The 14,264-nt window shown below is 30.7% G+C and overlaps 1 long non-coding RNA gene across 1 annotated transcript in view; it reads right to left on the bottom strand.

Annotated features, from left to right (window-relative positions):
- The window catches only part of LOC134758937 (uncharacterized), a 927,638-nt gene that overhangs the window by 375,230 nt on the left and 538,144 nt on the right, over nt 1-14,264 (bottom strand). The window lies entirely within an intron of this gene.

Genomic DNA, 14,264 nt, shown 5'->3' with positions numbered 1-14,264 from the left:
TATTGTAGGCAGCTCAGCTGATCACTGGTTAGCAGGCTGCTGGGGCAAGATGGTCTCAAACACATGATGCCTCAAACACATGTCTGGCAGCTGACTCAAAGTCAGCCGGGTAATGAGGGTGACTTGACTAGCGCTTTTCATCACGCAGAGACAGTTTGACTCATCACATAGTAAAATGTTTAAGAGTTTCCAGGAAGAGAAAGATCAGATATGATGCAATGCACAAGCAATTTTTCTTCGTCTGCCTGTGCCACACTTTCAGAGATTGTCACATGATTAAGTCATGAGTCAACATGGTAATGGGACTCAAGGGCAGAATAGAAGGGTGGGTTAATATGGCCATTTTTGTAAATTTATTTTTATATTCATTGGGAGATATAAGATTGCTAAAGTGATGTGTCCATTTATTTTTTATTTATTTATCAAAATTTAAAATATTCTTAGTTGCAGCATATAGCCTGGAGCTTAGGGATTTTAGTACCTTTATTACCTTTGAGAAAATTAAGGCTCACATGCCAAACAATAGCAATGTTATACATGATAGATTTCTTATTATCTGGATACAATCTTCATTCTACAGGATCCTATATTACTGCAATTCTAATATGGTTAAAAATCGAACTCTGAACTACTGCAGCAAAAGGAGGATGTTTAATTCCATCAAAGTTGCAATAATGCCCATACAACTGCCTAACGAAATGACCAGTTTAAGATTAGATACAAATATTTTTTCAGAAGAAATTGTTCATACAACTCCTTCCTCTTTCCTTTGGCAAAACATTGGCAAAATAACAAAGTAGGATATTCATTTATAAAAGACAGAACATTTTAAGGGTCACATGAAGCAAAAAAGAACAATTTTTTAACTAGGAAAAGCCTTGAACAAATACATAGACAAACAATTTAAAATAATTATTTTGTTCCTAGACACACACACACACACACACACACACTATATTTCCCACATTTCTTGTTGATGTTGTTCAAGTCTCATCAATGAAATTTAAACAAAATTTATGTATGCCATTTCTTACCCAAGGATTCTAGAAAGTGGATGAAAGATGTATGGAAATCACCAATTAAAAATTAACATTAGTACTTTCTTATTAAGCAAGCAATATATTGTACTTGGGAGTATTTATTACTCAACCTTTCCCATTCTCATAATAAGTGGTTCAATGGAAAGAGTTCAGACATGGACATCAAGATGATAATCTATTTCTATCATGATTTGATGGCATGTCATAAAATTCTTACAATTTTAAAATTTTATTTTTTCATTTATAGAAGTTGAGTTCTAAATAATCTATGAATTCTTGCTTAAAATAATTTTTGAAATGGCTTCACACATATTATTTAATCATGACTGTATAGAAATAATATTTGCCTAGCATGTAATATTAACATAGAAAACATATGATATCAAAATTGAATTTATTCTAATGCAAATATTAGTATAGCTTTAGAGAATATTATAGGGATAAATGACAAATTTCACTGCTAGTGCTGAGGCTTAGATGTTAAGCAGAACTCTGTTTTTTCCTATTATTTATTATATTAGTAATATACTAATATTGTTGCACCGCATATCAATAAAGGCCATATATGACATATTCACAGCTAGCATCATAATGAAGAAGAAAAATTTCAAAGGTTTTCCTCTAAGGTCTAGAATAACAAAATCTCAAAACTTCTATGCAACATAGTACTGGAAGTTCTAGCTAGGCAATTAGAAAAGAGAAAGAAATAAAAGGCATCCAGAGTGGAAAGGAAGAAGTTAAAATATCTCTGTTTGCAGATGACATGGTCTTATATACAGAAAACCGTAATGACACCACCAAAAAAACCTGTTAGAACTAATAAAAAAATTCAGTAAAGTTGTAGGATACAAAATCAACATATAAAAACCAATAGTGTTTCTATATACTGATAGTGATCTACCAAAAAGGAAAACAATCTGATTTATAGTAGCTGGGTAAAATAAAATAATTAGGAATCAATTTAATCAAGGAGATGAAAGATTTCTATACTAAAAAGTATAAAATATTGATGAAAGAAGTTAAAGAAAACACAAATAAATTGAAATCTATTACATGTTCATGGATTGGAAGAATTAATATTTTAATATGCCCATACTACTAAAAGCAATCTGCAGGATAAATGCAATCTCTGTAAAAATGCCAATGAAATTATTCACTGAAATAGAAAAACAATCCTAAAATCTGTACAGAACCACAAAAGATCCTGAATAGTTTTATTAATCTGTTCACATTTTGCTACTAAAGACAAACCCAGAATTGGCTAATTTATAAAGAAAAGAGGTTTAATTGACTAACAGTTCCACATTGTTTGGGAGGCCTCACAATCATGGTAGTAACAGCAAGAGACGTCTTACATGACAACAGGTAAAAGAGAGCTTGTGCAGGGGAACTTCCCTTTATAAAACCATCAGATCTCCTGATACTTATTCACTATCATGAGAACAGCACAGGAAAACCCACTCCCACGATTTGATTACCTCCCACTGTGTCCCTCCCACGACACGTGGGAATTGTGGGAGCTATAATTTGACATAAGATTTGGGTGGGAACATAGCCAAAATATATCAATAGTCAATACAATTTTAAGTAAAAAGAAAAATCAAAGCCAGAGGCATCACACTACCTGACTTTAAAACACACTGCAAAGCTATAGTAACCAAAAGAGCTTGGTACTGGTGTAAAAACAGATGCACAGAAAAATTGAAAAGAATAGAGAACCCAGAAAATCCACACATTTGTTGTCAACTGACATTTGACAAAGTTGACAAGAACACACAATGGGGAAAGATACGTTCTTCAGTAAAAAGTGCTGGGAAAACTGGATATCCAAAACAAAAGAATGAAAAAAAAGAAGAAAGATAATCTAAGTAGAACAAACAAGTAATGCAATTAAACTGTTAATTAAAAATCTTCTAACAAATATAAACTAACTTAGGCATAGATGCCTTTACAAGAAGCCTTCTCCAACTTTTACAAAACCGAGAAAAGGAAGGGATAGTTCCCCTTGGACCCTATAAGGTCAGTATATATTATACCCTGATACGAAAACCAAAGACAACATAAGAAAACAAAAAAGGTGCAGAATAACACCTTTTAGACACAAAAATTATCAACACAAGATTAACAAACCATATCCAGCAACATGTAAAAAGTATTATACAACATAGCAAATTGGAACTTATTCCAGAAATTCAAGATTGGTTTAACATGTGAATATCAATTATTTTAATGCACAATGTAAACAATATATAAATATATATTTTATTTATGTTTTATATATTTTATATATTTATACATAATTATATATAAACTATATGTTCATATATAAGTATATAAAAACTATATGTTCATATATACTTATATAAACTATATGTTCATATATACTTATAGATAAACTATATGTTCATATATACTTATAGATAAACTATATGTTCATATATACTTATAGATAAACTATATGTTCATATATACTTATAGATAAACTATATGTTCATATATACTTATAGATAAACTATATGTTCATATATACTTATAGATAAACTATATGTTCATATATACTTATAGATAAACTATATGTTCATATATACTTATAGATAAACTATATGTTCATATATACTTATAGATAAACTATATGTTCATATATACTTATAGATAAACTATATGTTCATATATACTTATAGATAAACTATATGTTCATATATAAGTATATATAAACTATATGTTCACATATAAGTATATATAAACTATATGTTCACATATAAGTATATATAAACTATATGTTCACATATAAGTATATATAAACTATATGTTCACATATAAGTATATATAAACTATATGTTCACATATAAGTATATATAAACTATATGTTCACATATAAGTATATATAAACTATATGTTCACATATAAGTATATATAAACTATATGTTCACATATACTTATATATAAACTATATGTTCACATATACTTATATATAAACTATATGTTCACATATAAGTATATATAAACTATATGTTCATATATACTTATATATAAACTGTATGTTCATATATACTTATATATAAACTGTATGTTCATATATAAGTATATATAAACTATATGTTCATATATACTTACATATAAACTATATGTTCATATATACTTACATATAAACTATATGTTCATATATACTTACATATAAACTATATGTTCATATATACGTATATATAAACTATATGTTTATATATACGTATATATAAACTATATGTTTATATATACGTATATATAAACATATATGTTTATATATACGTATATATAAACTATATGTTTATATATACGTATATATAAACTATATGTTTATATATACGTATATAAACTATATGTTTATATAAACATATAAACTATATGTTTATATAAACATATAAACTATATGTTTATATAAACATATAAACTATATAAACATATATTTAGCTATAATTATATCTAAACATATATTTAGCTATAATTATATCTAAACATATATTTAGATATAATTATATAATTATGTAATATATTATATATAATTATATCTAAACATATATTTAGATATTAAATATGTAAGCACATATAATTATATATATTATATTTAGATATATTTATATATAATTACATATAATATATAATTATATATATTATATTTAGATATATTTATATATAATTATATCTATTATATTTAGATATAATATTATATAATAATATATAATATATAATTATATCTATTATATTTAGATATAATTAATAGATATAATTATATATTATATATAATAATATATAATACGTAATTATATATTATTATATATAATTACATATGTAATAATATATAATATATAATTATATCTATTATATCTATTATATATAATTACATATATAATTATATCTATATAAAATATAATATATATAATTTATATAATTATTTATATATAATATATATAATATATAATATATTATATGTTTTTTATTATATTTATTATATATATTATATATAACAAATATACTATTATATATCTTATATATTATATATAATAAATATATTATATATTATGTAACATATATAATAATAAATATATAATTATATATAATTACATATATTATATATTATATGATATATTATATCTATTATATAATATATCATATAATATATAATATATATTATATATAATAAAAAATTATATATAATATATTATATAATATATAATACATATAATATAATATAATATATAATATATAATAATATAATATACAATATATAAAATATATATAATAATATAATATATATAATATAATATATAATACATGTAATATAATATATAATATATAATTATATAATTATATATTATATTATATAATTATATAATATATATTACATTATATAATTATATAATATATATTATAATATATAATTATATATATTTATATATAAACTATATATATAATTATATATAATTATATATAAACTATATATAATTATATATAATTATATATAAACTATATATAATTATATATAATTATATATAAACTATATATTTTTATATATAGTTTATATTGTGCATTAAAATAATTGATATTCACATGTTAAACCAATCTTGAATTTCTGGGATAAGTTCCAATTGCTATGCTGTATATGAAATCAATTCCTTTTAATGATAAAAATATTCAACAAACCAGGAATAGATAAAACTTCCTTAATGTTTCAAATGGCATCTATGAAAATCTCTCAGCTAGCTAAGTGTGAAAGGCTGAATAATTTCTTCATAAGATTGGGAACAGGAGGCCGGGCTTGGTGGCTCACACCTGTAATCCCAGCACTTTGGGAGGCTGGGGCAGGCGCATCACCTGAGGTCAGGAGTTCGAGACCAGCCTGGCCAACATGGCAAAATCCCATCTCTACTGAAAATACAAAAAAAAGAAAAAAAAATTAGCCGGACATGGTGGCACGCACCTGTAATCCCAGCTACTCGGGAGGCTGAGGCAGGAGAATCACCTGAACCTGGGAGGTGGAGGTTGTGTTGTGCTGAGATCATGCCATTGCACTCCAGCCTGGGCAACAAGAGTGAAACTCCGTCTCGGAAAAAATAAATAAATAAATAAAGATTGGGAACAGGATAAGAATGTTCTCTCTTTCACATCAAATCAACTGGATGTTTTGGGCAGGGCTATTAAATAAGAAACATAAAAGTCATCCTGATTAAGAAGGAAGAAATAGAACTATTTCTATGTGCAGATAAAATGATTTCAAACAGAGATTTTTTTTTTTTTTTTTTTTTCTGGTGGGCTGGGAAGAGACAGGGTCTCACTCCCATTGCCCAGCCTGGAGTGCAGTGGCACAATCATGGCTCCACTTCCTGGACCCAGCTAATTCTCTCACCTCAGCCTCCCAAGTAGCTGAGACTACAGACATGCACCACCAGGCCCAGCTAATATTTTGTATTTTTAAAACAGAGGGATTTTGTCACATTGCCCAGACTGATCTCAAACTCCTGGGCTCAAGAAATCTGCCCACCTTAGTCTCCCAATGTGCTGAGATTACAGGCATGAGTCACCACACCTTACCACAAATATAGAAATTCTTAGATACATTCAAGTTTATATATTAGTTCAGCAAAGTTACAGGATAAATTTAAATACAAAAAATCAAGTGCATTTCTATACACTAGCGTGAATAAATTTAAGAAAAAAATTTACCAAAATTCCCGAGTGGAATTGCTAGGTAGTATACTATGCACTTGTTTAGCTTTGTCAGACACTACTCTTTTTTATATAAAATATTAGTAGGTCACTTATTATTATTATTAAGCTCCTATGATATGCTAGGCTTGCTTCAAGGTACACTTCTAGGAGATTTACAAAAGCAATGAACAAAACATACAACATTCCTTTTCTCACATAGCACTCCTTTTCTTGTGGGAAGAAAATAACAAAATAAACAAGCAAATAAAATATGTCAAATCCTTGAAAAATGTTAAGTCAGAAAGCACAATGCAGAAAAAAAAAAGACAAATAAAGGAAATAAGAAATGCTGGAGGCCAGAACATTTTTTATAGTTGGGTCAAGGAAGACCTTTGGAAGAGGAGACCTGTAGAAACAAAGCTTGTGGCTATTTGAAGGAAGCACATTCTAAATGTTCCTCATCAAATATAAAGTATATTCCTCAGGAGGCAGCAGAAACCACCTGGCCCACAATAATTCTAGGAGTTCACAAACTTTTACATTTTAATTTCTTTTAAAATTAGAAGAAAAAATGAGTGTGATAAAAAAGAATATATAGTAAAACATCCATCCTGGGTTATACTCATCTTTTTCCAATAAAAATCACAAAAATATAATTTTAATTTTTTTCTGTAAAAAGGGGTTCATGAAGACAAATAATCCTAAGCTCATGAAATTGTAATGCATCCCTGATAAGAAGCAGAGTGAATGAGGGAGAGTGAGGTACAGGTAAATTCAAGTAGCTGTAGCGTTGGTGGAAAAGATCACAGAGGTCTTTAAGGCAATATGAATTACAATTGGGCCGTTATCCTGAGAGAGAGAGAGACGATTCAACTACAGAATTATAAGCATGACAACATTTTAGAAGAATCATTATTACTGCTCTGTACAGAGTTGATTGAAAGGACAATGGATTGTTGAAGATACTGACAAAATCAAAGTGAAGCTATTCTCAGCAGGATGGCTCTGACAGAGACTATGTGAAGTGACTGCACTTATAACTTAGAATCAACAGGATTTGCTAACGGATTGGTTCTGGGGCTATTAAAGGGAGTACCAATAGATGTTCTTTATTTAAAGAAACAAAAAACAAAACTGTGATCAACTGCTAGCTGTCTACTCTTAAATTCTCCAGTAAAAGGTGACGGCTTCTTTCCTAAAATCTTTATGTTTAGCAGCAACTTCCTTTTCTTCATCCTGACAAATGAATGCAGAAGTATAAAATAAAAGTGTGATAATGGCTGAATAATGATACTCGAAACAGTGTATAAACTTTTGAATTTTTTTGTTTCTCCACTCAGGAGGCATTGTTGGGGAATGGAGGTATGTTAAGGCCATTAGCTCCTTAGTTTCCTGTAATAGTGTTAAAAGCAGTTACAGTGAATATCAGATGTCAAAATTAATGTTTGATGCCAACGATTTTCAAACATATACTATGCGAACACTGCAGAGAGAATGAGAGTTTTGAGAAGGGAAGTGCATGATGGGCATTTTCCAGAGGAAGTACTTGGAAGACAAGTTGGTGATGGGTGAAAAGAAAGGAGTGTCCCCTGTAACTGATGAGCAGACTGCCCGGTAATATCTAAACCTTGTACTGAAGATGGGCTCTGCTCCATTATAATTCGTGGCTCTCTGTGAGTAAAGAATATACTTTGAGTTGCTTTTATAATAATGATTCCTTGATCCATCTCATTTTCTTACTTTTTTTGTAAGAAATAATAGTATACACTATGTGAGTCAGTTTCACTAGGGAAGGAAATGTCTGGAAAAGAAATACTAACTCCCTAAAATGAAGATCAAAGTTATAACTATGGCTTCATTAACAGAATGCTTAGCCAACTGAGCCACAAACTAGATTCAGTATTTTTGTTTTTTGGAGAAACTAAGAATATAACCAGAATGACACCTAAAAGTACGAAGTTTGCTTTAATAACATAGCTGTAGATAGTTGTGAGATAGTTGTAGTATATTGGAGTTTTTGTCAAGAGATTATAAATTTACATTGTTTTCTGCTTAGTAATGTAAATGCAGGGGAAAATTCCTTCAAGGGTTGACACTCTAAAGCCTAATGATATCAATAGGTCATAGGAATTTTATTATCTTATTGTAATTTTACCCGTTGGTGATAACAAATGAGGATACTTTACAATACTGAGGCTTGCAGTCTTCTCAATGAGATAGACTCAAACCACTTGCTGCCTTTTAGGCATCATTTTGCTAAATGGTGGAGTCGGCTTTAGTTTCTGACTTTTCTGTTGACCTGATTAGCTTAACTCAGTATTTAAATTTTATTCATTTATTCATTACTTGTTCTTGTCAATTTTCCAAAAGGATTTCAGGTGAGCTTAACTGAAATGGCCTTAACAGAACCCTAGGCCTTGCTCCTGTTTTTAATTCACAAATCATTGACACTTCTGTACAAGATGGCCTTATCAGAGCTCTAGAATTTTTGTTTTATAAATTGTATTTGTATTATTTATCCTGAAATGTTCTTTGTGCAAATCTACATGTAATTTCATGTTTCATTGGGACTCTTGGAATTGCATGTTCTGCATATCAATATATCTTATTGTTTGAATGTTCTTATCTATCCGCTACCAACAAAGAAGAGATTCCTTAAAAATGAAACATTAAAATAGTTTCTGATAAAAGTTATTTAGTAGTTAAAATATTAATTTACCTTATTTAATTGGAAATGGTTTTGAGAAAGAAGAAAAAACAGAGTATCACACTGAAGATAACGTCTGAAAAATGTTATTTACTATAATAAGCATATCCCTCTGTGAATTTAGACAGGTGAAGTTGCTTAAACTATATTTGTGTTAGTGCAGTGGTTCTCAAGCTTTAACCTATTTTAGAATATCCTACAGGATTCTTGAAACACAGAATGCTGGGATCCAAATCCAAAATTGCTGATTCATGTGTTTTTTGGCTGCATAAATGTCTTCTTTTGAGAAGTGTCTGTTCATGTCCTTCGCCCACTTTTTGGTGGGGTTGTTTGTTTTTTTCTTGTAAATTTGTTTGAATTCATTGTAGATTCTGGATATTAGCCCTTTGTCAGATGAGTAGGTTCTGAAAATTTTCTCCCATTTTGTAGGTTGCCTGTTCACTCTGATGGTAGTTTCTTTTGCTGTGCAGAAGCTCTTTAGTTTAATTACATCCCATTTGTCAATCTTGGCTTTTGTTGCCATTGCTTTTGGTGTTTTAGACATGAAGTCCTTGGCCATGCCTATGTCCTGAATGGTAATGCCTAGGTTTTCTTCTAGGGTTTTTATGGTTTTAGGTCTAACGTTTAAGTCTTTAATCAATCTTGAATTGATTTTTGTATAAGGTGTAAGGAAGGGATCTAGTTTCAGCTTTCTACATATGGCTAGCCAGTTTTCCCAGCACCATTGATTAAATAGGGAATCCTTTCCCCATTGCTTGTTTTTGTCAGGTTTGTCAAAGATCAGATAGTTGTAGATATGCGGCGTTATTTCTGAGGGCTCTGTTCTGTTCCATTGATCTATATCTCTGTTTTGGTACCAGTACCATGCTGTTTTGGTTACTGTAGCCTTGTAGTATAGTTTGAAGTCAGGTAGTGTGATGCCTCCAGCTTTGTTCTTTTGGCTTAGGATTGACTTGGTGATGCGGGCTCTTTTTTGGTTCCATATGAACTTTAAAGCAGTTTTTTCCAATTCTGTGAAGAAAGGCATTGGTAGCTTTGGGGATGGCATTGAATCTGTAAATTACCTTGGGCTGTATGGCCATTTTCACGATATTGATTCTTCCTACCCATGAGCATGGAATGTTCTTCCATTTGTTTGTATCCTCTTTTATTTCCTTGAGCAGTGGTTTGTAGTTCTCCTTGAAGAGGTCCTTCACATCCCTTGTAAGTTGGAATCCTAGGTATTTTATTCTGTTTGAAGCAATTGTGAATGGGAGTTCACTCATGATTTGGCTCTCTGTTTGTCTGTTGTTGGTGTATAAGAATGCTTGTGATTTTTGTACATTGATTATCATCACTGGCCATCAGAGAAATGCAAATCAAAACCACAATGAGATACCATCTCACACCAGTTAGAATGGCAATCATTAAAAAGTCAGGAAACAACAGGTGCTGGAGAGGATGTGGAGAAATAGGAACACTTTTACACTGTTGGTGGGACTGTAAACTAGTTCAACCATTGTGGAAGTCAGTGTGGCGATTCCTCAGGGATTTAGAACTGGAAATACCATTTGACCCAGCCATCCCATTACTGTGTATATACCCAAAGGACTATAAATCATGCTGCTATAAAGACATGTGCACAGGTATGTTCATTGTGGCACTATTTACAATAGCAAAGACTTGGAACCAACCGAAATGTCCAACAATGATAGACTGGATTAAGAAAATGTGGCACATATACACCATGGAATACTATGCAGCCATAAAAAATGATGAGTTCATGTCCTTTGTAGAGACATGGATGAAATTGGAAATCATCATTCTCAGTCAACTATCGCAAGAACAAAAAACCAAACACCGCATATTCTCACTCATAGGTGGGAATTGAACAATGAGATCACATGGACACAGGAAGGGGAATATCACACTCTGGGGACTGTTGTGGGGTGGGGGGAGGGGGGAGGGATAGCATCAGGAGATATACCTAATGCTAGATGACGAGTTAATGGGTGCAGCGCACCAGCATGGCACATGTATACGTATGTAACTAACCTGCACAACGTGCACATGTACCCTAAAACTTAAAGTATAATAAAAAACAAAACAAAACAAAATAAAAAAAAAAATTGCTGATTCAATACATGTGGGTTGGTTTGGGGAATCTGGTTTTCCAACAAGTTCCCAGGAAGATGATGCTGCTTACTTAGGCACCATATTTAGTGAACCACTCATATAGAGATTATGCCAATGCTCACAATAATTGTATAGCTTTATTATGTCTTTCAAAAAGAAAGGCACCAGCTCTAAATTTTAATTTCAGTCATATCATCATATAATACTATATGCAAGCTCTTTTCAAGGTCAGTCTATTATCAGTGGGCTGAATTTGTTTAACATTTAAAATGTTAAATACAAAGCATATTCTGTCTAAGACACATACTATACACAAAGAGAAAAGACTTGTCATTTCTGGTTTCAGTTTGTTTTATGGTGCTTATTCTAACTAATGTAATTCATTTTATAATATAAGCAATACCAGTTAACAGTAGGTAAATTAATATACAATATTAAAATGTTATACAACCAAATATATAACTTCTCTACACTTCCAAAGGTAATCACTTTAAATTTTGGCATTCAACATTACATAGATTTGTATGTATATGTGTATTTTTACATTTATTACATTTACATATTATTTTAATCAGACATGTTCTTAGCCCACTGTAACTATTTAATTTTATTTTCCTGTGAGAATATATGTGTGTATATATAAATATTATTATTTTATTATTATTTTTTTGAGATGGAGTCTCACTCTGTTGCCTAGGCTGGAGTCCAGTGGCATGATCTCGGCTCACTGCAAACTCCTCCTGCCAGGTTCAAGCAATTCTCCTGCCTCAGCCTCCTGAGTAGCTGGGACTACAGGTGCACGCCACCATGCCTGGCTAAGTTTTTGTATTTTTAGTAGAAATGGGGTTTCACCATGCTGGCCAGGCTGGTCTCGAATTCCTGACCTTGTGAACCACCTGCCTCGGTCTCCCAAAGGGCTGGGATTACAGGGGTGAACCATGGCGGCACCTGGGCCAAAATATAATTTTTAAATAGTTAAATAGTAATTCATCACAGTAATATATGAAAATTATTTCTGTATCAGATTTTGGATATTAATATTTATATTATAATTAACACTTTTTAGAGTACTTAATTTTTTATTTTTTAAGTTAACACATAGTAATTATAAATATTTATGGGGCACATAGTGATGTTTTGATACATACAATGTATACTGATCAAATCAGGGTAATTAACATACCCATCAATCATTTATGATTTCTTTATGTCAGAAAAATTCAGGATTCTCTCTTCTGGCCATTTGAAAATGCATAATAAAATTTTAACTATAGTCATACTACAGTGCTAAAAAACACTAGAACTGATTCCTTCTTCTAGCTGCAATTTTGTATCCTTTAACCGACAACTCTCTTTCCTCTCACCTATGCTTCCCAGTCCTTGGTAACCACTGTTCTACTTCTATGAGATCAACTTCTACAGCCTCCACATATGAGAGGCAACATGTGCTATTTATCTTTCTGTTCCCAGGAAACACTTAACATAGTGTCCTCTGGGCTCAACCATGTTGTCACAAATGACGAGATTTCATTCTTTCTTATGGTCAAATAGTATTCCATTGTGCACATGTACCACATTTTCTTTATCCATTCATGTGTTGATGGACACTGATTAATTCTAAATATTGGCTATTTGGAACAGTCTCTTAATTATGTACCTGTTGCTATGCCTGCAAAAATATCTACAAAATGCTGCAGCTCTGTCTAAACCTAAATGAGTTAATCAAGACCCTTCTGCAGCCTGTTAAACTTTCTGTGAATCAAAATATGTTTTCATAGTGTGATCATGGATTATATATGAGGGTTTAAATCTCTTGCTAGTAAGAGTCTCTAAGATTTCCATCCATGCATAGCCATGCCAATTTCTGAGTAATATAACAGTATTATATTTCTACTAGTGAGTAAACACTTAGTACAGTTCTACTAACTTGCTCTATCACAACCTGGATACCATGTGTCTTAGGAAAAATACACTCCCACTTATTTTTTTTCTTCATAGTACTTTCATTGAAGGACAGATAAAGTGCACATTACCATAAAGCCAGGGATTTTTGACAACAATCATGTCAGGATCATGTCAGAAACAACTAATTTAGCAATACTTCTGGCATGTGGCATGTAGTTAGTCAGATGATTTTATACTCATGAGGAATGAGAATTTATATGTACTTACAATTGGATTGTTTTTGCTTTTTCTCATTTAACTCTTGGCAAAATCCTTGCATTTTTCTACAAACAAAACATTATATATTTATAGCAAATTTCTTTCAACTCAAAACTCAACATGACCCTGCCCTACTTCTTTTATCATACACACTGAATTAGACAAAGACCCTCTCTATTATTTACCCTGGTTTAGTTACAACAGTGACGTTTCTTCTGATGAACTTTGTCCTTAAGAACTTGGAGCTGTTTTGGGAACAAATATAAGAACATCCGGACTCATCTCACCCCTTTGTTTCCATCTAAGCTCTGTGAAAAACAAACCTTGAACAGTGACTGGCACACATTAGGTATACAAATAATATTGTTAAATGAATAAATAATTTTAACACTATTAAAAGTTAGCAGATGTTTTACTTTTAACAGAAGCAAACTTAGTTCCTTTTCTAAAAAATCATAACCTGCTATTGACTAGAATTAAAAAGTTCTTGCAATCCTATTATGGGAAGTTTTTTCCCAAAACACCTCCACTCTCTAAACATTACTAGTGAACCATAT

The sequence above is a fragment of the Gorilla gorilla genome, chromosome 6 (genome assembly GCF_029281585.2).
Source record: "Gorilla gorilla gorilla isolate KB3781 chromosome 6, NHGRI_mGorGor1-v2.1_pri, whole genome shotgun sequence".
Lineage (NCBI taxonomy): Eukaryota > Metazoa > Chordata > Mammalia > Primates > Hominidae > Gorilla > Gorilla gorilla.
The sequence above is the reverse complement of the archived record's forward strand: the minus strand, read 5'-3'. Positions and strand labels throughout refer to the sequence as shown.